The following is a 24,458-nucleotide window of genomic DNA, read 5'->3' on the forward strand; positions in this document are numbered from 1 at the left end:
GCACCTTGAAAGGAACGGTGGGCCACGAGGCTGTGGTGAGCACTGGGGCAGGTCTCGGCCCATCCTCCACGCCCCCTGGTCCCCTCTGCCGGCAGCATTGCTCCCCTGGCGCCGCTCCCATGCACTGACGGCACTGAGCGATTGGGACCAGCACCGGGTGCAAGCGGCAGCTTCAGCACTGGCTACAGGTGCGAGCGGGGCCAGTGCTGGCAGTGGGTGCGAGCGCAGCCGTCACCAGCAGCAGGTGCGAGAGGCAGCTGCCGGCCCAAATCGCTTCTCAGGAGCAAGGGGAGGTAGAGAAGCTCTGAGGGGCGATCGGGGCTGGCAGCTGCTGCTTGTACCCGCTGATGGCACCGAGCAATCATGGCCAGGGCCGGGTGCCGGCAGCAGGTGTGAGCCGTGGCTCCTGGGCTGGCAGCAGGTAAAAGCACCCGGTGGGATTGCGGGAGCAAAGAATTTTCAGTAACCAGCAGAGGCTCGCCCTGATGACAGTGGCCAGAGCCCTGCCTTGGTCTGGCACCCCCGCTCACCTGCTCCACCATCCCGCCACGGCCAACGCCTGCCATGTTCCACGCTCTGCCGCCTGCTGCCGACTCCCGCAAGGTTCCACACGCGCCCCCTGGTGGTCAGCGCACGTCATAGCAACCGGTTGTTCCGCCGTTCGGTCTATTTGCATATTAGGATTTTATATATATAGAAGATTTGGTGTATGTGGGAACAGGTTGCTTGTTTAGGTTATTTCATAAATTTCCCAAAAGTGTCAAAATTGTTGCTTTTACATTTTACAGTTTAGAATAGTGTTACTTTTGCTAAAAGTTACCGGGTAAAGTAGTTGAATTTTACAAAGGCTTTTGAATTAACATATAATCATGACCATATATAGTTATTAAGCATTTTATGGTGGTTAATACATACACACATAGACATATGAGGATAGATCAACAGATGAGAATATAAGGAACCTTCCTGAAAAGTAATGTTAATGTGAACTCATACAATGATTTAACATTTGAAAGTATTCCTGTGTGCTATCCTGGAGTGTCTACAGAATGAAGATGATTTAAATAAAGAAAACAATGTTTTCCAGGTAAAGTCTAGTTAATTGCTTCTAATGTGATTTTCCTACAGTCTTGACACTTTAGCGCTGTCTTTAAAAAGTACCTCACACAAAGGTCTCAACATAACTGTGTTATTTTAGTTACAATGTCTCCTGCCTAGCTCTGTTGCCTATTGGGTAGACAATAAACAGTGAAGGCCAAATATGTTAGAGGGATGTCATAACTCTGAATGACTTGAGATGATCATTCTATGATCATTCTAATCTGATATTATAGAATGTTATTTAGCTTGGCTAGGATGTCCATATTAAATGTAAAAGGTTTTGACAATTTCTGTTTGGTTTATGTGAAATTATATATTGAGATTTCACCCATTCTTTTGAGATATGGTTTTGATAGCAGGTTCTGAGTTATTGGCCCTATATCGTTTATCTATAAAACCAGCAACAGTCAATTCATTGATTTTCACTAGAATAAAATTCCTCTAGCTAGAATTTAGGGCTACTTGCTGTTTCATACATTATGTAGAAGTCAGGGTTATGGGAAACAAAACTGCAGAATTCTATTTGGGTATTAAAAATAAATTATGGAAAATAATCGTTCAGATTGAATGGAGTACAGATAAACTTATAACTTATAGAAATTCATAAAGCATCATAGTTTATCCAACCTCCCAATGACATCTTTCAACTGAATACGTCAAATCCAAGCTCATCATCTACTACATCACAATATCTCCTTGTAGTTCCCCCTCTCTGAGAATGGCTACACCATTTATCAGCTCACAGTGTAGCCATTTCAACATGAAGTCCTTTCAATTTTAGTTTTTTATATTTCTTTGATCTATATTTTCTTTCCCACCAGCCACCAGCATTGCCTGAATGAAAACTTTCATATTTTCTCCTGAGGGATACTGCTATGACATCCATATAACCTTTTTCTGAACTCCTTGTTTGAATGTCCTCTGCAGATTGGTCACAATCATCTCTACTAAACACAAATCTGATGATTACTCCCCTATGAACACACTCACAAACACAGTCATACACCCATGTTATTCAATGATTTCATTTTGCTCAGCATAAAGTCAGAACCCTCCAGTCCTCACATATTCTAGCCCATGTAGATCTCAATCATCTGTTCTTATATCTTGTTACTCTCAGCTCCTGTGTTTCAGCTACATAGACTTCTTTCCGTCCCTCCTATACATCATCTTCCCTCTTGCCACAGCATCTTTCTACAGAGCTGTTCTCTCAGCTTAGACTCTTCACTTAATATCTACTCGTTTTAAATCTTAGCTCAAGTCTCTTCCTCAGAGGTTTCAATCTGCTTAACTAAAATAGATTTTTCAATATAAGCTTTCATAGCCCATGTTTCTCTCCTTTCTAGCACTTATCACAGTTACAATTTTACATCTCTTTGTCTAACTACTTGTTTTCCCCACTGCACCATAAAATACCTGAGGGCAAGGGTCTTATCTGTTCTACCCAACAGTTTATACCCAGATTCACACATCGACAAGTATTTGTCAAATGAAAGACAATGGTTCTTTAGGGAGAACTGGCTCCTCTTTTAAGAAGTGTTCCATTTCAGTAAAAAAGAGTAAATACTAAATTAATAAAGAAAATATTTTTCAAATAGTGATAATGCTGTAAAGCAAACAAAAGGTATTCTGTTGAAGAGTGATTGAGATAGGGCAGAGGTTGAGGGAAGGCTGTTTTCCTTGGTGTAGTTAGGAAAGAAATCATTGAGAAGATGACATGGGGACTGAGTCCTAAAAAAAGGGAAGCAGCCAATTTTGTGAAAAGTACTCTAGGCAGATAAAATAGCCAGTGCAATTTACCATCACTGTTGTCAAGTGACAGCTGCTTTGAAAGAATTTGGCAGTCTGATCCAACTGAAAGGTATTTTAGAGACAAAACAGGCAGGTTTCAGGGAATAAAGAGGGTCCAAGCTGCCAAAATGCTTAACATATTTTCACAGAGGATAGAAAAATGTCAACAGATACTGGGAAGAGGGAGATGTATTTTCACAGGAGATAGAGGAATGTTGCAAGATAAGGGGGAGATAAAGAAGAGGGTACCATGTGGATTTTGGACTTTGAAACTGGTATCGTACAAAAGAGTGACCAATTAGGAAAGCACAGGGTCATAAAATGGGGAATAGGTCCAATTAGAAGGAAGCATAGATAGACAAAAAAACTTTAGAAAAAGGGGCTTAGTTGGTTACCCCCTTGGGAACCTCTCCCTATGCGGGAGTTTGTATTTGCTTCCAATAAATATCCACCCTTTTACTAACAAGTCCTTTCAGTCTGAGAATTTTATTCTTCAAACTTTGTGAGGCAAGAACGTGCAAGGGGGGAGATCTGCTCTCCAAACCCCATGTTTCACAACTACTCATGCTTTTTGGACTGCCTCTATCATTTAGCCATGACCTTCAAATTAGGCAACAGTGAACACTTTTCCAGAGTGTTTGGCGTGAATCAGGCTCTGTAACTACCTCTTTGAAAAGACACAGAATTTAAATCTCATGTATCCAGCATTTCTGCTAAAAGGAATCGTGCTGATTATTTAGGCCAAGGTTTTGTTTTAGGATTTTTCATTTAACAGTCTCTGCCCTAATAATGGATTTGTTGTCAGTTTTTAATATTTTAATATTTTCAGCAAACTATTCATGTTAGTGGGATTTTTAAAAACACTCTATTTGAAAACCAGTTGGTTCTAGCCAATTCCTCATAATTACTGTGTTCAAGATTATCAACCTATTTAGAGCATGAAGAATCTATAAATACTAGTTGTTACTTCAATGCCTGGTTACATCCACAATCATGAATAACATTTTTGAACGAGAACAATGACAGCAAGAAAACATCACTTTATGGATCGAAGGACTGAGAAAGGTTCATAGAGGAATAAATATTGGGGTAGGTTCATGAACAATGAGTATAATTTCCTTAGATAGGACATAATATTATAGAAATTGGAAATACCAGGAATGGAGTATTTTCTCCAAAAGAAGCCTATTTCCTACCCAATGTCATAGCTACAATTACATATATTTTGGAAAAGAAATTATTTTGTGATTTAAACCAAACCTTAGCATTCATCAGAATTGCCAGAGGACTTGTTAATTTGGGGTGAGGCCTCACGAGTTTGCACTTCTAGTATGTTTGATGCCTCTGGTCCCAGAAAAAATTTTTAGAACAATTGGTTTAAACAGAGTCTTTTTCACTTTTCTCTAGAGAATAGATATTTTAATGTTATCATAGAGCTCTTGATCCTTAATTTTGACAATACTGTTTAATATGTAAAGTAATCATAAGTGGCAACAGAGGAACACAATACAAGGAGATATCTATATATCTATATATATAAAATCCCGTGGCCATAACGCCCAAACAACCGGTCACCAGGAGGTGCATTGATGGGTCCCGCCTCGTGCGGCGGGTCTGGAGTCTGGGGTCCTGGCGGCCCGGCGGGTTTGGGGCCTTGTGCAATTTCGCGTGCTGGGCCTCTAGTCTTGTAATAAAAAAAGTGTTAATGGCTTTGGATAAAGGTTGTAAGTTAGAAGGTTCCCTTTCACCTCTGTCATCTCTAAGACTGCTTTATATTTTCCCAATTTGTAAATTATATAGATATCAATTCTCTGGAATCTAGGGTCTTAAGCTTCCCCTTCATTTTCAAATTCCAGTCCTATTCCAGAAAACATTACCATATTCCTAACAAACTAAGTTTGTTTTTTAAAGTCAATAAGGAAATGCTGATGTGTTGTTTCTGTTTTTCAAACAGAGAAAAATAAGTACAGTGAAACAAATTCTCTTTGAGAAAGGAAGTATTCATTTTATTTTTCCTGGGGGAGGGTAGGAGGTGATGGTCTTATAACTGTACTGACAATAACATAAGGAAATAAAATTGCAGAACAAAACAGTTCCATAACTGACTAGAATTTAGTTCTGAGTTTCCCCTAGACATTGTAGGTCAAATGAAAGATATAAAGAAATTCTTTCAGGCCTCACAGACCAGACTTGGTACTATAAACCATAATCAGATAACTAGATAATTTAAGATTAATCTGGGCAATACATGGAGACCTCCAATTCTGAGGCTGAAGAAAACATGCAACAACTCTATCATGCTTCTGGGAAATGTGAACTCCAAGGATGGTGAGAGTAGTTTGTATGCTGAATTTGATATACTTTAATCAGCATGTGTTGAGTGTGTTCCATGTATTGAAATAATAGAACATTTCCACTTGACAAGGCTCCTGCCTACACAGTTTTCTATATTCACAAAGTATTCACTTTGGGTATTTTCTGAATATTAAAATTGAGGAAATTTGGTAATGAAGAAGTTATTATAGCAAGTTGTTTTATTGCTGTTGGGAGGACCAGACTTGCTGCAACAATGGACCAATAATTACAGGAATAAATTGTCTGTGGGCTATCTAAAGTAATCAAAGTCTAAATAAATCTCTAATTCGAGGTTATGGAATAATTTCCTTTCAACAAATGCAAAATAACAACATTGTGGCAGACACTGTACTATGCACTGGAGAGCATCAGTGAACACAATAAGCATGTCCAGACTTTGTGGATTACAAATTAGTAGGAGACACGCACTCACCAGAAGTAAATCATACATGAAAGATGCTAAATGTAGGCATAATCATAAATGGTCAGAAGGTGGAGATGGGGTGGCACCATGGGGTGTGTGTGTCACTGGAAGATACATGGTCGATGGCTTTTTTGCTATTCAACTACTTCCACACAAGAACAGTACTTGGTCCTGTTTATTAACCAAGTACTTATTAAAACAGTCTTATTAAAAATGATCTGTGGTCAACTTTAATGCTATAGAGGAAAAAGAGGAGAAAAAGCCTTAGAACTCTGAAAAATTCCTATAGCAGAATGGAGAAATTAAACACATTAAGCAATGAAGAAAACTGGGAAAAGGCTGTAGCAGTCCAGTTTAGCTATTTTCCTCATTTAACCATTTCTAATCATTGTGCTTATGGCAAGATATTTTCATGTGCTAAAATTTCTGCTTGGAGTAGCAGAAAGCCGCTAATCCTATAAAATTGTTATATGACCCCATCACAGTTAGGAGTGCCCTGGGACCAGGCAAAGGGACAAAGAATCCATGACCACCAGCTCTAATCCACAAGCTTTTGCAGGTAGCAGCAACTCTGTCTTGTTTGCAAGTTATTTTGTGATTTCAGCTTTGATGTAGCTTGCATGTGCTTTTATGAATATATGAATTAAACACTTGCAAATAACCAACCATGGTGGGAAACAGTAACCTGGGCATCAAGGATGTGGTAACCAATTCTAATTTACCTTACATAACCTATTAAGTGCAGCTAGCCTACAATCACTAACACATCTGAAAATCAAAACCAAATAGTATGCAAGTAACGCAACCCTACTAGTGGGTTGGAGCGGCACACACACAGAAAGATTAGTGAATAGGGGAGCCAGAATACTGACCTCCAAGTTCCAGAACTTACGGGAAGACACACTGCTTTTTATGTGTACTACCACTCACTCTTCAAAGTATGAACAGCCTGTTTCATTGGCGCAGCATTTTCCCAGCTCTCCTGACACTATGTCTTCATCCCTCTTCTCACCCTTCTATCCCTCTTCCTCAAAAATCTTTCCTTCTGGTCACGGTCTATGGGATATTTAAACAAGCCAAGAGAAACTTACTCGGTACACACCACCTTCATGGATCATAAGTACTCAATTTATTGAATGAAGAACACACGTTAGCCGGGAGACCAAAAGGGGGCCCAGGCCCAAGCCAGAACCTGGGCCCAGTGGATACGTAGAAAGGCTGTGAAGAAGCTGAGGCCATGCAGGAAGATGTGCAGGCCCCATTAACAACCGGCGGCAGTGGAGACACTTGCTCAAGATAAAATTTTGAGAAAAATCCTTGGCTATCATATACAGACAGTCCTTGGGTTATGTCAGACTCGACATACGTCGTTTTGTGGTTACCTCACCATCTCCCATTTATTAAAAAAAAAAGTTCCATCATTTTGACATATGTACACGTGTGCTTTATGTTTTTTATTATTTATTTACCACAAGTAAAGGTCAGGAATTGTTATCTTTCTTTTAAATTTTTTTTACTGTTTCACTTCATTACTGCTGTGTATGTGCTCCGTAGGTGCTTATGTAGGTGGGTTCCGACTTACGGCGAAAATCGCGTTACGTTGCACCGTAGGAACAGATCTCCGTAACCCGAGGACCTACTGTATAATAAAAAGGTAATATACAAATCGCCCAACCAGCAGAATGACCGGTTGCTATGATGTGCACTGACCACCAGGGGGCAGATGCTCAACATGGGAGCTGCCCCCTGGTGGTCAGTGTGACCGGGCCTCTAATCTACACTAATAAAACATGCTAATTGAACATGCCTCCGCAACACCTACCAGCCAATCAGGAATGAGTATGCAAATTAACCCCTCAAAGATGATGGGTTAATTTGCATACACAGGCGCCAAGCGGCCTGGGGCAGGGTGGGACGCTTGTGTTGTTGCCATGGTGATGACGCAGGCGTTCTGCACCACCCCAGCCACTCCAGGCCTCTGGGCAGCGTGGGAAGGCGGAAAGGCGGGCTCCGGGTGAAGGCAGTGCTGGCAGCCAGGGGGAGGAAGGCCCATTCTTGCTCGAATCTTTGTGCATGGGGCCTCTAGCATTTAGATAAACTGATGCGTACTTCCCACAAAAGCCTTGTCAACCTGAGAAACATTCCAACCTGTGAAGAATTTTTGTGAGTTTGAGCCAAACTGTGGACAATTGCCAGGAAGCAAAATCTCAAGGGATTGAGATAATGGTCCAGTGTCACCTTCTACAATTTACACATTACAATCAAAAGAGATGACCCAAGTGGATTACATCAAATCCACTGGTGGGAGAAAGGAAAACCTCTGGGATTGGATAAAAAGGGAAATGATAGAAACATACATCTTTTACATAGGTGGGTACAGGATAGTTAACAGTCAACAATGAATGAGATAAAATAATGAAAGGATTGATGGTTTCCACACTGGCGCATTGGTTGTGCCTGAGGGTGCGGAAAAGGGGGCGTTAGTCATTCCAAAGGAAAGTTATTGTAGATGCAAAAGACAGTAAGACAGGCTTAGCTAAGGTAAAGATTGACCTTTGTCCAGGAAGATTCTAGCCTAGGACCTAACTACCCACAATAAACTGCTTTTAGTTGAAGTTTTCACTTCACCATCCTTGGCGGTTCTTTTAGGTTTGCAAGGCCGCCAGGCACGCCTTCCCTGAGCCTGTCGGGTTTAGCGTGTGGCTCCCTTTCATCTAAAGCCTCCATAGAGTTAACCCGCCAACACCCAGAGGCCCTGTTCCACACCTGGGCGAAGTTAAGACGACTGCCCCCGCCTCAGGATGACATCTTCAGTTCCGCTCCACCGCCACCACCAGCCACCAGCGGACCACTTTGCCCGGAGCTCCAAACTTCCGGAACCGGCGAGGCTGTCCCTGATCTCGCGAGATCTGTCCTGAGACCGCTGCCAGCCCCAGACCCCTAGCAAGGCCTCGCGTTGTTTTGGGTCTGGGGGGCGGAGCGATTCCAGAGGAGGCGGGGCCGGGATGGGGCGTCCCCAGGCATTGTTGACATCGGCGTCCTTACCAAGTGGCCCTCGGCGGCGCATGCCCAGGTCTCGGACGACTCGGGAGCCCTGGACGGTCTGGCTTCCTCCGCTGCAGGTCCGGGCGCCGCCCCTCCGCGCGGCGGCGTTGGCGGCCGTGCTTTGGCGGCGGCGGCGGTGGCGGTGGCGGCCGGCTGCCGTGGAGCTCGCGGAGTCCTGGTATCTGACCCTACATGCCGCTGCGGCGGGCCGGACCGACCGCCTCGCCGCAGGTAACGCCGCCTCCGGTGGGCTCGGCCGCGCGGGTTGGCGTGTCCCGAGTGCTCCGGTGCAGTGCGCGGTGGCAGCGGACCTGGGTCGGGGGAGGTGGGGAGTTCGGCGGCCGGGAGTTGCCAGGAGAGTGTCGGGGGAGATCGGGGTTTCGGAGGGGCTGGGAGGTGGGGCCCAGCGGCTGTGGGGTCGGGGAAGTGGGCTCTGACCGGCTTCGGGACCCAGACCCCGCGACGCTGTGGTGCCTACACACCCGCGGGCCCTTCAGGGCCTTTTCAGATCCGCCCCGTGACTTACTGTTGTTTTGATTTTGAAGAGAGAGGATCCGGCCGACGTCGGCTGGGGAAGCCTTGGGGGTTGGGGCGGGGACGGGATTTGAGAGCTGGGGCAGGCACTAACATTTTCTTACTTTCTGTTTTTTTGTTTGTTTCTTTGAGCGTTTACTACCACTATTTTAAGTCTGGTGCCCGTCTTTGGGTGTTTCAAACCCGGCGTAGAGAGAATCCGTGAGGCGAAGAACCAGAGGGAGTAGTTTTGCAAAATTCAAGATATTTTTAACTTGTAGTAGTATGTTTTTAAAATTGAGAAATCATACCCATTTTTAAAATTACAAATTAGAATATTTGGGTACAGAGGAGAAAGTATGGCTTTACCAATAGTTATTCCCCCCTCTTCCCGAATTATTATTAGTATTTTTTTAAGTCAGTTATTTTCCCCCAATTATTATTAGTATTTTTTTAAGTTACAGAAGTACTGCTTTTTAAGAAAAAAACTCAAGCAGCCAGACAATGAAGACATCGCTTCCCTCTCTCCCTGTCTTTATCCCCCTCTCACCCGGAGTAACCAGTCTTCAAGTGCATTGTGTAGCCACTCGGGATTTTTCCGTGCATATAATAAATACGTTTTAAAAATAAAATTGAGAACATATATAGTACGTGGTTCTTATTAGCCAACAATACTCGCAGATATTCTTCCATTTTACTACATACTTCATTTTTTTACAAGTTGTATAGCTGTGTTTTTTTAAATTGCTGAGTCTCCAATTTTTTTTCTAATCTTTAAGTTTTTATGTTAAAGAAGAAACTGTAAACCAATATTTTGAATCGTCATGTGGTACAACTTTCAGAATGTCTAAGGCCAGATGGGGGATGTTTACATATTAGGCAAGTTGAGTAGTAGGTTTCCACAGAGCTTCATGGTAGGTAGTTTACATGAGGCTTGGATGACTTCCTCAAGCAGGTTAGTAAAATAGTTTACTCTGGTTTTTTTAAGTATTTTTCAAAGTAAATTTAAGTTTCTCCTAGTCCGTTGAAAACAAATTTAATTCCTTAAACATGAACTGGATCATGTGTGAAGAAGAGGTAAAGTGGAAGGCCAGTGGCTCAGAAGTCTGTATTTCAGGCAGGTTAAAACAAAACAGAAAACTCAAAAAACAGCCAGGGATTAAATATTTTGTTAGTAGGGAGTAAATGGAAGGATGATAACTACGCTGCTTACTATTAAATAGAAAGCTGGGAACTCCCCTATTACATTTTGTATTTCTCCATGCAAAGGAGCTGGAGACTTTCTTGTTGTAACCACTGACTTGCGTGTTTATTAAAAAGGTACTGTGTTCATCTTGGTGCTAGCCTTCAGAGAGAACATAGGACTGAGTCAGATGATCACAAAGAACAGTCTGGTTCTAGCCTGAACGCTCAGGCTCATTTGTGTAGCATTTGATTATTTGGGGAACTATTTTTAAAAGGAACCAAAAATATCCTTGACATTTTAGTTATTATTGCTTGTAATATGTTCTTCCTTTAAATATATTTTCCACAAAAGCATAGGCGGTCTTCTCCACATTAGGTTAAAAAAACAGGCTCTGAGAGATTAAACTGCTCAAGGTTCCCTTGCCTTTTCAGTGGTGGTGGCTGCATAAGACTTAGGCATACTTCATCCAAGAACCTATATTCTGCCTTCTGCCAAGCTGCTTCCCGTTAATGAAGAGTTACCTTACAAAGTTTCCTCTATTTTTTGGTCATAAAAGTTCCTTACAAAATGGACACATGAATATGCTAGTAATAATACTCATTGAAAAAAATAATCCAAAGGATAGTGTGAAATTCAAATTATCTTTTTAGGTGAGGTTTCTGGTGGTGTATTTTTAAAATATTAAATTCCTTGTGCTGATGCCATTAACCGAGACGAAGGCAGATTGTGTTACTTTAAGTCACTTTGCTTGATGCCCTGGCAAATAGGCATGTGCCCTGACCGGGGATCGAACCAGTAACCTCTTGGTTCATGGGTCAAGGCTCAGCCACTGAGCCACACTTGGCTGAGATTAGCATTGGATAATCTCACTGCATTTAGCATTATTTTTATGGATTCAATTGCACTCTTGGTAAAGCGTGAACTACTCCGATGAAAAGAAAATAAAGAGGGCCCTACAAATAATGTCTCTTAAAATTCATCATGACAGACAATAGAGTATGTGTCATAGTATTATGGTTTATTGTTCAAGTTTTCCAGCAGGTGTGACAACTGTAGTTTAAAGATATATGGCAAATACTGAAGTTTAATAAAGTATGATCGATGGTAATATGTACTTGAGAAAAAAATCCACACATAGGAAAATATTTGAGTTTTTATTCTTGGCAATTGCTAAGGATGGTAATTGGATTCACATCTAAATGGCATATCTGGAAAGCTTAACACTGGATCTGAGTGGGTTTTATATTTGTGGGACACAAAAATGTTTCAGCACCAGAGAGGTGTCTTTAGAATATTTTAAGATCTATTGACTTGGCTGTTGGAGGGCAAGGAAACCAATGCTGTGTAAGTATATTCTCAGAAATTAATAAGAGATTTTAAGCCTGATGGGAAGAAATAAAAAGTTTATTTTCCACGTTAGCCTCAAAATCCTTTTGGGGACATATGATCATGAGTAGCCAAAAGAAGCATCAGGAATGGTCGAGAGTTTAAAATCCAAGTGATGTTTTAACAGCTATTGTGATAGTTCATAAAGGACTTGTTTCTTGATAGTTCTCTAGGGAGAAATTGGTTAAGGTGAAAGAGAAGCTGAAATACAGGGGAGAAAAATCAGAATTGGCTGTCAAAATACACAGAAGGAGAGGATGGTTCTTCAAAGAGTGGTCATCAGTAGAGTCCAATGTGTGGATGAATGCCAAGGAATATGAGAATTTAAACATTATAGATCTTTGAACTTTGACATACTGAAAAATAAGCTAATTATTTTTGTGTTAGCTGAGTCCTGCTGGGGGTTGAGTTGGAATAATTAACACTTCAGTAACAATACTTTTTTTTAAATTTTTTTATTAAGGTATTACATATGTGTCCTTATTCCCCTATTACCCCCCACCTCCCATTCAAGCCTCCACCCCCCTGTTTTCTGTGTCCATTGATTAGGCTTACATAGTAACAATACTCTTATAAGCTCTGCTCTCACAGTTTCTTCTGTGCTTATGTGGGTATGAAAGAATAAAACTGTGCCTATACTGCAGTGTCATTTTATTCCTTTTAGCAGTATCAGGAAGCTCCAGTTGGTCAGCTAAAATGCTCTCACACAAATTATATGTAAGTCTGCTTCCCAAAGATTCATGTGGCTCAGCCAGTGTGGCTCAGTGGTTGAGCCTTGACCCATGAACCAAGAGGTTACTGGTTCCATCCCTGATCAGGGCACATGCCCAGGGTGTGGGTTCAGTAGGGTATACACACAGTAGCCAATCGATGATGTTTATCTCTCATCCATGTTTCTCTCTCTCTATTCCACTCCCTTCCTCCCTCTATAAAATCAATAAAAACATTTTTAAAAAAGATCCATGTGAAATTTTGGATTTATTTGAATCTATCAAAGTGAATAGTTACCATACAGAGGCTACAATTATATATTGCTATTCTATCTATTTTTGCATCCCATGTTCTATTATAGTTTAGCCACTTAATAATTCTTGCTTTATTAAATAAAAATATAATCCTTGCTGTTAGGAATTGGGAATGTTGTATATCTTGGTGATGTGATGGAGGAGACATTTGGGTGGGTTTTTTTGGAATGCTAAACACATGATTATAATGGAAGATGCTAGAATCCTAGTTGGCAGTTGAATTGGAAGAGTAGGGGGATGGCCCTGTGGTTGGTAGTATCTCATGTGACCTGTTGTCTGCGCTGGGCAAGGGTCTGACCTGCATGTGTTTACAAGTTCTGTGCTTAGAAAGGATACTAGCTACTTGGAAATGGTCCCTGGGACTGTGCCCTATAAGTGTATTTAACATAGGAGAGTGGTCGGCAAACTCATTAGTCAGCAGAGCCAAATATCAACAGTACAACGATTGAAATTTATTTTGAGAGCCACATTTTTTAAACTTCTTCTAACGCCACTTCTTCAAAATAGACTCGCCAGGCCGTGATATTTTGTGGAAGAGCCACACTCAAGGGGCCAAAGAGCCACATGTGGCTCGCGAGCCACAGTTTGCCGACCACAGACATAGGAAACCTGTTCAGGGTATAAACTAAGATCCCTATGTATCTAGAAGGAAATGCCATGGCCTACAATGTAATATATTTTCTGTGGTTATTTTTGTAATAGTGTATGTTCAAAGATATTATTAAAACTATGAAATAGCTCTGGCTGATGTGGCTCAGTTGGTTGCAGCTTCCTCCCATACACCAAAAGGTGGTGGGTTTGATTCCTCCACAGGGCGAATGCGGGAGGCAACCTGTCAGTGTTTCTCAACATCAGTGTTTCTCTCTCTCTCTCTCTCTCTCTCTGTCTGTCTGTCTGTCTCTCTCTCTCTCCTTTCCCTCTCTCCCTCTCTCCACCTTTCTGCCTCTCTCCCACCCCCTCCCCTTTCCTTTCCTCTCTCTCAAATAAAAATAAAAAAATTTTTTTTAAATAATAATAAATAAATAAAGCTAAGCAAATTCTTACTTCAGCAAACCTCCCCCATCCACATCTATTCCTCTTAGGTCTTGGGTAATGGTTTTTTAACTGTGTGGTATGAATCCTTTCATACTTTTATACATGAACAAAAATAATATGTGTTAAGGGTGTTAAAAGTCAGAATTCTATGGAGTAAGGAAGAGGTGATGAGGGGGTACCGGTAGATAGTGAATGCTCTCTGATTCCTTCCCAGTCTAGGTGCTGTGAATAAGAGTATTATTGTTTAAAGTGTAACAGCTACTTAGGTTCTGTACCTCGTCTATCAGGTTACTCCTAGCAAAGTCATTTCAGGTTCACCAAGTTGTGCTTTTTTAGAAGTATATATCTTTTCTTAGTCATTTTTCAGTCAGTCTTCCTATAAGTGGGATTTGAGTGTTTTTTGATAGGCATCAAAAAATCGTTTTTAGATATTTGATAGATTCGTCATTTCTTTTTATGCTGGTACCATATATGTTGCGTAGATCCACATAGTTTAGATATTTTTTCACTTGTTTATTTCCACTGACTCATTTCTGAACACCTTTGATTCACCTTTGGTTGCTTATACAGACTAATATTCTTTCTACAAATGATCCTTCTAAGAATAGCTAATGAGTAAAGTAAAATTATATTTCTATTGATATAAATCCTGTTGACTTCTGACCAAAATTTTACCTGGGTTGCAGGTTCAATCCCTAGCCTCAGTGGGGCAAATGTGGGAGGCAACCAGTCAATGCATCTCTCTCACATGGATGTTTCTCTCTCTTGCCCTCCTCCTTCCCTTCCACTCTCTAAAAATCAATGGGGAAAATATCCTCCGGTGAGGATTAGCAACAATAAAAAAAAATGTACTGTTAGTAAATGCAATTTTACTTACACAGTTTGACTATAATTTAAAGAGCAATCTAGTTAACATGAAGTAATTCCTTATGTTATTAAAGACCTTTAGTTCTAAGAATTCATTTTAGCCAAATTCAAAGTAATTTTTAGACATTTGTCTGAAAATACACTAACCATTTAAGAGACTAGTTTCCTTGAACAAAGACTATCTATGTGAACTGAAGCTGTCCATTGACATTCTCTCTTCAATGTGCCTGTGTCCTGATCCGTGCCGGGCCTATCTTGCACAAGTTAAATGCGGCCTGGAGGGAGGTGCTAAGCTATAATTTAAAAAGCTTTCACAGACATTTTGGTTATTCAATTTGGACTGTTTTCTCCAAATGAGATTTATTGACTCGAGGAAGCACTAGTGACAAATTAATCCTGTAAACTTAAGGTAATCAATCCTCCTAGCACTTTAGAGCTTACAGCATTATTATGATGATCTTCTGATAACAGTTCATGTTTAAAGACTTGTTAAACTTTCTCTGGCTCATGAGTAAAAGTAAGGATAAAAATTATTTGTCCTCATAAATGAATGAAACTATAGTATCAATGTGTGCGCAGTCATGCGTTTCTCAGGTATCAGACTTACAATTCTAGTTCTTATGGTTTCTTATTTCTGATAATGCGAATATTAGCTATAGTGCATGGCATAAGATCTGTGAATAAGTTTACAATAGCTCTGTGTTATATGAGAAATCTAGAACAAGTAATTTACTCTTTCTCAGTCTTTTTTCTTCTTCATTTGTATGGAGCAGGAAATACCACCTGTCCTGTGTAAATACCAGGGTAATTATGAAATTATATGAGTTGATATTAAAACACTTTGAATAATTAAGACTGATAATATAACTAGGTATTTTGTTTTATGCAGCTTATTTTGTTTTTTAGATTCAATTATTGATAGATATGTATTTATTGCCATTTTTCTGTTCATATTTTCTTAATATATTTTTATTGATTTCAGAGAGGAAGGGTGAGGGGGAGAGAGATAGAAACATCAATGATGAGAGAGGATCATTGATTGGCTGCCTCCCTCACACCCCTCTTGGGAGTCAAGCCCAGAACGTGGGCATGTACCCTGATCAGGAATTGAACCTTGACCTCCTGATTCATAGGTTGACACTCCACCACTGAGCAATACCGGCCAGGCTACTCTTTTTTATCTTTCTTCTTCTTAAGACCCTTTAACATTTCATATCACATTGGTTTGGTGGTGATAAACTCCTTGAGCTTTTTCTTGTCCTTTAGCTCTTTATCTGACCTTCAATTCTAAGTGATAGCTTTGCTGGGTAGAGTAATCTTGGTTGTAGGTCCTTGCTTTTCATCACTTGGAATATTTTTTGCCACTCCCTTCTGGCCTGCAGAATTTCTGTTGAGAAATCAGCTGACAATCTTATATGAGCTCCCTTGTAGGTAACTAACTGCTTTTCTCTTGCTGCTTTTAAGATTCTCTCTTTGTCTTTAACTTTTTGCATTTTATTTATGATGTCTCTTTGGGTTCATCTTGTTGGGACTCTCTGCACTTCCTAGACTTAACATGTCTATTTCCTTTACCAAGTTAGGAAAGTTTTCTGTCATTTTCTCAAATAGGTTTTCAATTTCTTGCTCTCTTCTCCTTCCAGCACCTCCATGATGAGAATGTTGGCAAGCTTGAAGCTGTCCAGGGGCTTCTTACACTCTCCTCATTTTTTTGGAGTCCTGTTTTTTACTGTCTGATGGGGTGGTTTTTGCTTCCTTACGTTCCAAATCACTGATTTGATTCTCAGCTTTATCTACTCTACTGCTTATTCCCTGTAATGCAGTCTTCATTTCAGTTAGTGTATCCTTCATTTCTGACTGGTTCTCTTTTATGCTTTCAATGTCCTTTTTTATGCTGTTGAAGTTCTCACTTAAGCTCATTTAACATTTTTGTAACCAGTATTTTGAACTTTGTTTGCATCTAGAAGATTGCTTGTCTCTATTTTGTTCAGTTCTTTTTTTGGAGTTTTGTTCTGTTCTTTCAGTTGTGACATGTTTCTTTGTCTTCACATTTTGGCCGTCTCCCTGTGCTTGTTTCTGTGTATTAGGTAGAGCTGCTACATCTCCGAGGCTTGGTAGAGTGTCCTAATGTAGTAGGTGTCCTCCCCAATCACCCAACCTGGGCACCTGAGGCAAGGACTTACTTCACCGGGACTCTGGTGCCCACTGAGTCCACCCTCTGAGGGTGTCACTTGTGGGGGTGGTTGGGTGGTGGTTTGACATGGCTTGATGTTGTTCACTGGGTATGCTGGCTCTGGGGTCTCCCAGGAGGTGCAGGCCAAGATCCGTAGCAGACTTTGTTCTTCCCTGGCCCCCCTGGCATAAGCTACAACGTGGTCTGCAGATGGCTGCTACGTGTGCTGGCTCTGGGGCTTGGTAGTGCCCAGGAGAGGCCACGCTGTGAACCAAGGCAGGCTGCCACTAGTGCCAGGCCTGGGGCCACGTAGTGAGAGGCATGGGGCACACTGAGGCCAGATGCTCTGTGTTTGAGAGATTTTAGGAAAATGTGAAGCGTGAGCCTAAACACACCCTTCGCACAAAAAAGACACTGAAAACAGCTTGGGTAGGCCTGAAAGTTGGGTGCTGCAGGACAGACAGTATGAGTCAGGTTGATGGAGTCTCAGATATGGCACCCGCCTGCCAGCTCTGTGGGGGAAAGGCGCATCAAAGGAACAACGGTCTCTGCCAACACTTGTGTCTTGGAGAAGGCTGCTCTCCAGCTCTCGCCCTGGTGCTGGACAGTTCAGTTCTCCCTGTATGCCTCTGATGCCTTTCAGGCTGCTGCCTGAGCACTGGAGTGAGGGAGTGAGTTCATGCAGGGACATTTAAGACAAACTGCCTGGGGCTCCAGCAGCTCCTCTGCCTCCTTCTTCCTCAGCCCCTCTCGTTTTTACGAGTTATGGGACTTCTCTTCCTGACACTGGAACCCTGGTCTGGGGGGCCTGTTGTGGGGCTGGGACCCCATGCTCCTCAGGGGGGATCTCCACAGCTGAGATAACCCTTTTGATTTTTTAATCCACCACATGGTGTGCAACCAGCCTGGTCAACATTTCTGTCCCTCCTACCAATCTCCATGTAGCTTCTTCTAATCCCTAGTTATAGGACTCAACTAGATTTCAGGCAGCTCTGCATGGTGGTTCTGTAGTTCAGCTGTAATTCTGATGTGGTATGGGGAGGATTCGGATATTCCTCTTACCTATGCTGCCATCTTGACTGGAGGTCAGTCTTGGCAGCTTTTGGCACGTGAGTAGTGAACCTTAGCTTAGCCCATTCTTCCCTTTTCTTTCGTTACTCTATACAGATGACACTTTAACAGAACAGGTTTGAAATGAATGGTCCACTTATATGTGGTGTTTTGTGTGTTTTTTCCAGTAAATACATACAGTATTGTCAATGTACTTTCTCTTATGATTTTTTAATAACACTTTTTTTTCTCAGGCTTACCTTATTATAAGAATACTATATGTAATACATATAGCATACAAAATATGTGTTGATTGTTATTGGTAAGGCATCTGGTCAACAGTAAACTTTCAGTAGTTAATCTGGGGGGAAGTCGAAAGTTAAATGTTTTTACTGTGGGAGCCAGTGGGGTGGGGGTCAGCCCCCCTCACCCCGCGTTGTTCACATGTCACCTGTATTTATGTTTCACCATATCTATTTGTCATCATCAAGGAAAAATGCTCCCCTCTTAGTTGCCTTTGCATCCAGTGCAGCCTTGTTTCTCCCTGGCTCCCACGACAAGGTGGTTGAAGGATGAGGAAGAAAGACCCTGAGGCCATGCCCTCACATAGTGCGTTCTCCTGGGTGCCACTAGTCTCTTTCCCTCAAAGCTGGGCGAGCTTTGTCCTCACCTTTAAGGAGAAAGGATCAGAGGAGCAGGTGGCTGCTTGCCACTGGTTGCTAGGAGGGGAGGGAAGGAAAGTAAGTCCGCATTTATTCTGTTCTTCTGCTCTGTGACATCTGTCTGCCATCTGTTTGCTTCCCACCTCCTTTGACTTGTCTTTAACCTTCCACAAAACCTCCCTAAGCTGCTAGAAAGACAGTGTCAGGTTGAACTGGGCCTTCGGTAGTTCTCCCCTAAAACAAATACACTAAATCCACACATCTGATGTTCAGAGAATAGCAAGCAGTTTTTGGAACACTTCACATCATTTCCAGTGAGCTTATGTGAATACACCTTTTGTTTGTCACTCCATTCCACACACACACACACACACACACACACACACACAAGAGAGAAAATGCCAAGCCATGAAATGGTGTTCTATGAGTAAATATGACAGCTTCCTTCTCAGACATACTAGTAACTGCTTAAGCTTTGGTCCGTTACCCTATGCTGACCCTTTTTCTTGTTCTGGCTTTACCTTTTCTTGTTTTCCTCAGATTATTTATTTCGCTTTTATTGCTTAATGCAGGACTTAACACCCCTAACACTTTTTTCTTTTCTGTTAGAGAAAATGGCAGGAGTGTGGCAGAAAAGAATTTGGCAGAAATAACAGAAATGCCAACAAGGCTATTCCTAGATAAGAAACTCAGGTGTATTCAAATGTGAGTGTGATGCTGAAGTAAGAGGGAAATCAGAGCCACGGGGAACCCATGGAATCAGAATTTAGCCTCTTCGTTTCACAGGGTTGGAAATGACAGTCAGGAGAGTTGCCCAGGGCCGTGCAGCAAAGTTATCAGTGGGAGCAAGGCTAGACCTTGGTCTCTTAGCTTGTTTTTGGCACTTTTCTGTCATTGAGATAACATTATCGCAGAATTCACAAATGGCACACACTTCCATGACCTAATGCTGTGATGGTTTTTAAAATAATTGCTTGCTTTAGTTTCATAGAAAATGAAGTCATTTTCACGATTGTTGAATTGTCAAAGTATTCACTCTAGACTTTAACTTGCAAGCTCCTCATGTACATTGATGATATATCAATTCAAACTCCCTTTGTACAGTATCAGGGGACTGATTACACTATCCTGGTGTGCCCCTGTGGTAGGATATCACACCTCTGGATTTTGGAAGAATTTTTGATGGCATGAAGAAATGCATATAAAGTGAAAGTCTGAAATAATATATATAGTACTAGAGGCCCGATGCACGAAATTTGTGCAAGAGTAGGCCTTCTTTCCCCTGGCTGCTGGCACCGGCTTCCCTCTGGCACCTGGAACCCCAGCTTCCCTCCGGCTGCTGGCTTTGTCCGGAAGGTCGTCTGGAAGGACATCTGGTCTAATTAGCATATTACGCTTTTATTATTATAGATAATACCCATATTGTGAAAGAAAAAAACAAACAGGCACATACCAGTACATGCTTGGAAAGTTAACAATGGCTTTGAATGTCAGGATTATGAATAATTTTTATTTATTTTACATGATTTCCAAATTTCCTGCACATGTACATACATACTTTAACAATCAAATTAGTGAATACTATGAAAATGTAATTAATTTATAATTTATTTTCCATATAATTTTTAGGAATGACATATGGTAAAATGACATATCTTTGAAGCTTCATAGTGTAAATTATCTCTTGTTTCTTGATTTTTCTATTATAGATTATTTAATTTGTTATTAAATGTACTTTTATTAGGAAATTGTTCTTCATTTGTCTTTATTGTACTTCTTCTGGTGTGTATGTATGCATATACATATACACATACACATCCTATCTAATAAAAGAGTAATATGCAAATTGACCATCACTCCAACACACAAAGATGGCCGCCCACATGTGGCCAAAGATGCTGCCTTCATGTGGACACAAGATGGCCACCACAAGAGGGCCAGCAGGGGTGGGCAGTTGCGGGCAATCAGGCCAGCAGGGGAGGGCAGTTGGGGGAGACCAGGCCAGCAGGGGAGGGCACTTGGGGGAGACCAGGCCTTCAGGGGAGGGCACTTGGGGGGGACCAGGCCTGCAGGGGAGGGCACTTGGGGGGGACCAGGCCTGCAGGGGAGGGCACTTTGGGGGGGGGACCAGGCTGGCAAGGGAGGGCAGTTAGGGGTGACCAGGCCAGCAGGGGAGGGCAGTTAGGGGCAATCGGACCAGCAGGGGAGCAGTTAGACGTCGATCAGGCTGGCAGGGGAGTGGTTAGGGAGTGATCAGGCTGTCAGGCAGAAGCGGTTAGGGGCAATCAGGCAGGCGAGCAGTTGGGAGCCAGCAGTCCTGGGTTGTGAGAGGGATGTCTGACTGCCCTTAAGGGGTCCCAGGTTGGAGAGGGTGTAGGCTGGGCTGAGGAACACACACACACCCCTGTGCATGAATTTTGTGCACTGGGCCTCAAGTACATATATATTTCCTTTATTTTTACCTTTACTTGTATGTTTTATCCAAATAATACATGTACACAGTTTAGAAAGTCAAGCCTTGAAGACAAAGTATAACAACATATAACAAAAATAAAGCTATTTCATAGAGAAGTTACCTCCACATTGCTAACTAAGATGCTTCTGTGTGTTTTTTTATTCATTAATTTTAGATAGTATTTACTTTCTGTTATAGATGAGGTGTTAACTCCCATTCCCTTTATTTACCTTTCCTCTATTTTATTTTTTATCCTCACCTGAGGATATGTTTGTAAAATTGATTTTAGAGAAGGAGGGGGGGAAAGAGAGAAAGACATCCATATCAGTGAGAAGCATGGATCATAGGTACCCGAGGAAGCTCCAGCCAAAGGAGCCACCAGGCCAGGGTCCTCCTCTCTTTTCCTCCCAGTGTGGTTAAATGGCCATTTGAATGTACAACAATTGCTTTTTCAGGATTATGACTATGTAAACGCCCCCAACCCCAGATTAAATAATCTACACTAATAAAAGAGAAAGATGCAAATTGACTGTACCTTCACGATGCACACCAGCCAATCAGAAGTGAGTATGCAAATTAACCCAACAAAGATGGAAGGTTAATTTGCATACACAGGTGCCGAGTGGCTGGGGGCGGGATGCTTGCGACGACTCAGGCATTCCCACCGCTCCAGCCATTGCAGGCCTCTGGGCAGCGTGGAAAGGCGGCTCTGGCTGGAGTGAAGGTGGTGCCGGCAGCCAGGGGAAGGAAGGCCCATTCTTGCACAAATCTTTGTGCATTGGGCCTCTAGTGTATTATAATTATATTACCTTTATTTTTCAGTTTTGATTTTTGTTAACATCTTATTTTAAGATTAGTCATACAGTATGCCCCTCGTTCTCTAAAAGCCTTCCAAGTTCAGTGTGTATGAGGCCGTGAGCTTACCTGGCTCCTCCACTTCATTCTTCCAGCCTCGCAACCACTGCTTTCTGTCTCCGTGCTTCACCTCTGCAGTCCTGTTGGTAGTGTCTTGAATGGTCATATTTCCTCTTCCTCCATGTCTTTCTGCGTCCTTGAACACTTCCTTCTGTGCTTATTACCAAGGCTTCATTTTCTCTAGAGAAGTCTTTCAGTCCTTTCATTCCCACTCCAACCTCCAACCTGCTTGGGCTAGGTACCCCTTAACAGCCTTAAACGATTCTACCATGGCTCTGCTCATCCTATTTGTAATTATTTATGCTAACTGTTCTCCAGATGTGGCCTAGGGTCCCTGAGGCCTCCTAAAATAAAAGAGGTCAAGGACTGGGTTTTTCTACTATAACGTCTGAAAACAACTAATGTTTTGCAAAGCATTAGGGCTTATGAGGAAAATAGCCTTGGGACTTACTCTCAAAACCTGTGCAAGTGTGTAACCAGTTTAGCAGCTAAAACAGAGGCAATCTTAATGAAATTTTTAGCACAGCTAAATCTTTCCTGGGATTTGCACTCCTACACAGCCTTAAACCCTAGGGCTCATCTTTCTCATATGAGATTTAGGCCCTGGAATAGTTTGCCTATGGGTATCATTTTCATCAAAATTTTAAAATCTGAACCTGGATATAGCCTTTGTTAGTCTGTTTTAATTCAGGGAAAATGTCTTAGCTTTTTTTTTTCAGTCTGCATTTACAGCTCCTCCAGATCACTTGTACTGTACCAGCATCTCATTGCCATATCTGTTTATCGTCTATCTATCTATCTATACATACATACATAATTTTCAGGCTAAGGTAACTCTTTAATAGTGGAAGCTTTTACCTTCCTATCACTTCCAACACATGAACATGTATTGTAAGCCACCAAAACTTCATTATCTCCACATCATTACCCTATATACTAAATATGTAAGCCAGTTTGTGTTAAAGAAACATGCATTGTAGCTGATTGTACCTCCTATTCCAGGAAGCCTTTCCTGACCAACCGCCTCCCTCCTGCATATCGTTACAGCTCTCTGTTCAGATCTGTTTGTCTTTCCTACGAGGCTAGCGAGAAAGAAGTCCAGGAGAACTGGTTTCACAGTTTGGCACTGCTCCTTGTTGACAAGGTGATTTTCTTTTCCATCCCTCTGAGTACCTGGTCTCAGGTCTGTTGTAATAGGTCTGAAACCCAGATTACACTGCACTTTCTGCAATGGAAATGTAATTCCCTCCTTTGTTAATATCTGTGACTGACCACGCTCTGTTGCCCATAGTAGATGTTCTTAAATTAGAGTAGACTCATGGATCTCTAAGAACTCAGGAGCGTTCTGAAATTATATGCAAAACTTCTGATTTGTTTATCTTTTAATAGAGAGGGGATATAATCAGACTCTAGAAAGGGCCCAGCCCCCCCCCCCCCAAAAAAAAAAAAACACAAACAAACAGACAACAACAACAAAAAAACACTGGCCTATCGGAGAAAGTTCTTAAGGTGCTGAATATGCTTATAATTTCTCAAAAATACCATCTGCTCTCTTGCTTTAAATACCAGTTGCTTTCTCGACCCATCATTTTGTTAATCCTTTAAAAGTACACGCATCATGCCTTTAAGGAAGCTTTCCTTGATTCCTGGATTCATTTTCTGCTTTGGGTTTCTCTGGGCTCCTGTAGCAGTGGTCACATGCATTGTAGCGTCACGCTCCATACCTTTACAGATGGATTCTCACTTGAAAACGGGCATGTGGGCTTCTTCCTCATAGGCTTAATACAGTATCTGTCAGCAAATGGTAGTAGTTCTTGTTTGCTTGAGTCTTCCTCTTGCCTTTCTCACCAAGAATGTGAGCCTCTGTGTTGTAAAGTCAGTGTTTTTTGTTTGGCTGTGATAATTTTGGATAGATTAGAGTTCAGGAGTTCAGCAGAACCTGAGAAAGATCGGGTCATTCTTCAGTCCTAGAACCAAACAAGGGGGATACTTTTTCAAACTAATAAATTATGGCTCAGTTGGTCTGGAGCATCATCCCATGCCCCAAAGGGTCGAGGGCTCGATTCCCAGGGTCAGGGCACAAGCACAAGTGGAGGTTTAACCCTCAGTTGGGGCGTGTGCAGAAGCAGTCAGTCGATGTTTCTCACATCATTTCTCTCTCTTCCTCCCTCCCTCGCCCTTCATCTCTTTCTAGAATCATATCCCAGGGGGAGGATTAAAAAAAAAGAAAAGAAAACTAGTAAAATTATGGCATTTCCAGTAAAGCCATTGGTTTAATGTTTGTGGGTAGTCAGAATTATAAAATCCTTACAAAATCCTCAGGCATGTGCCATACTGGAGACTGACTGCCTTTTTTTCATCTTGGGAAGACATTCATTCTCTGAGTACCAGATGAAAAGTTAATGTTTGAGGCCCTGTCATTAAAAAAAATTAAAATCTGTACATGCCAGAATTGCACTCAGTGAGTTGAATGTGCTT

General features: G+C 41.8%; 1 protein-coding gene and 1 long non-coding RNA gene across 4 annotated transcripts in view; one reads left to right on the forward strand and one right to left on the reverse strand.

Moving 5' to 3' along the window:
- Nucleotides 1–8,582, reverse strand: part of LOC308236962 — a 33,254-nt gene extending 24,672 nt beyond the window's left edge. Inside the window, exon 1 of one of the 3 annotated variants that reach the window (XR_013959389.1) lies at nucleotides 8,438–8,582. This is a non-coding gene — a long non-coding RNA (uncharacterized lncRNA). The remainder of the gene's footprint in view (nucleotides 1–8,437) is intronic. The other 2 variants (XR_013959390.1, XR_013959391.1) reach the window with 2 other exon arrangements.
- A 58-nt stretch (nucleotides 8,583–8,640) lies between these two features.
- PCMTD1 (protein-L-isoaspartate (D-aspartate) O-methyltransferase domain containing 1) overlaps nucleotides 8,641–24,458 on the forward strand; it is a 49,270-nt gene continuing 33,452 nt past the window's right edge. The window contains exon 1 of the mRNA XM_080647246.1: nucleotides 8,641–8,947. The gene's annotated coding sequence lies outside the window, so the exon portion shown is untranslated. The remainder of the gene's footprint in view (nucleotides 8,948–24,458) is intronic.

The sequence above is a fragment of the Plecotus auritus genome (genome assembly GCF_963455305.1).
Source record: "Plecotus auritus genome assembly, chromosome: 11".
Classification (NCBI taxonomy): Eukaryota; Metazoa; Chordata; class Mammalia; order Chiroptera; family Vespertilionidae; genus Plecotus; species Plecotus auritus.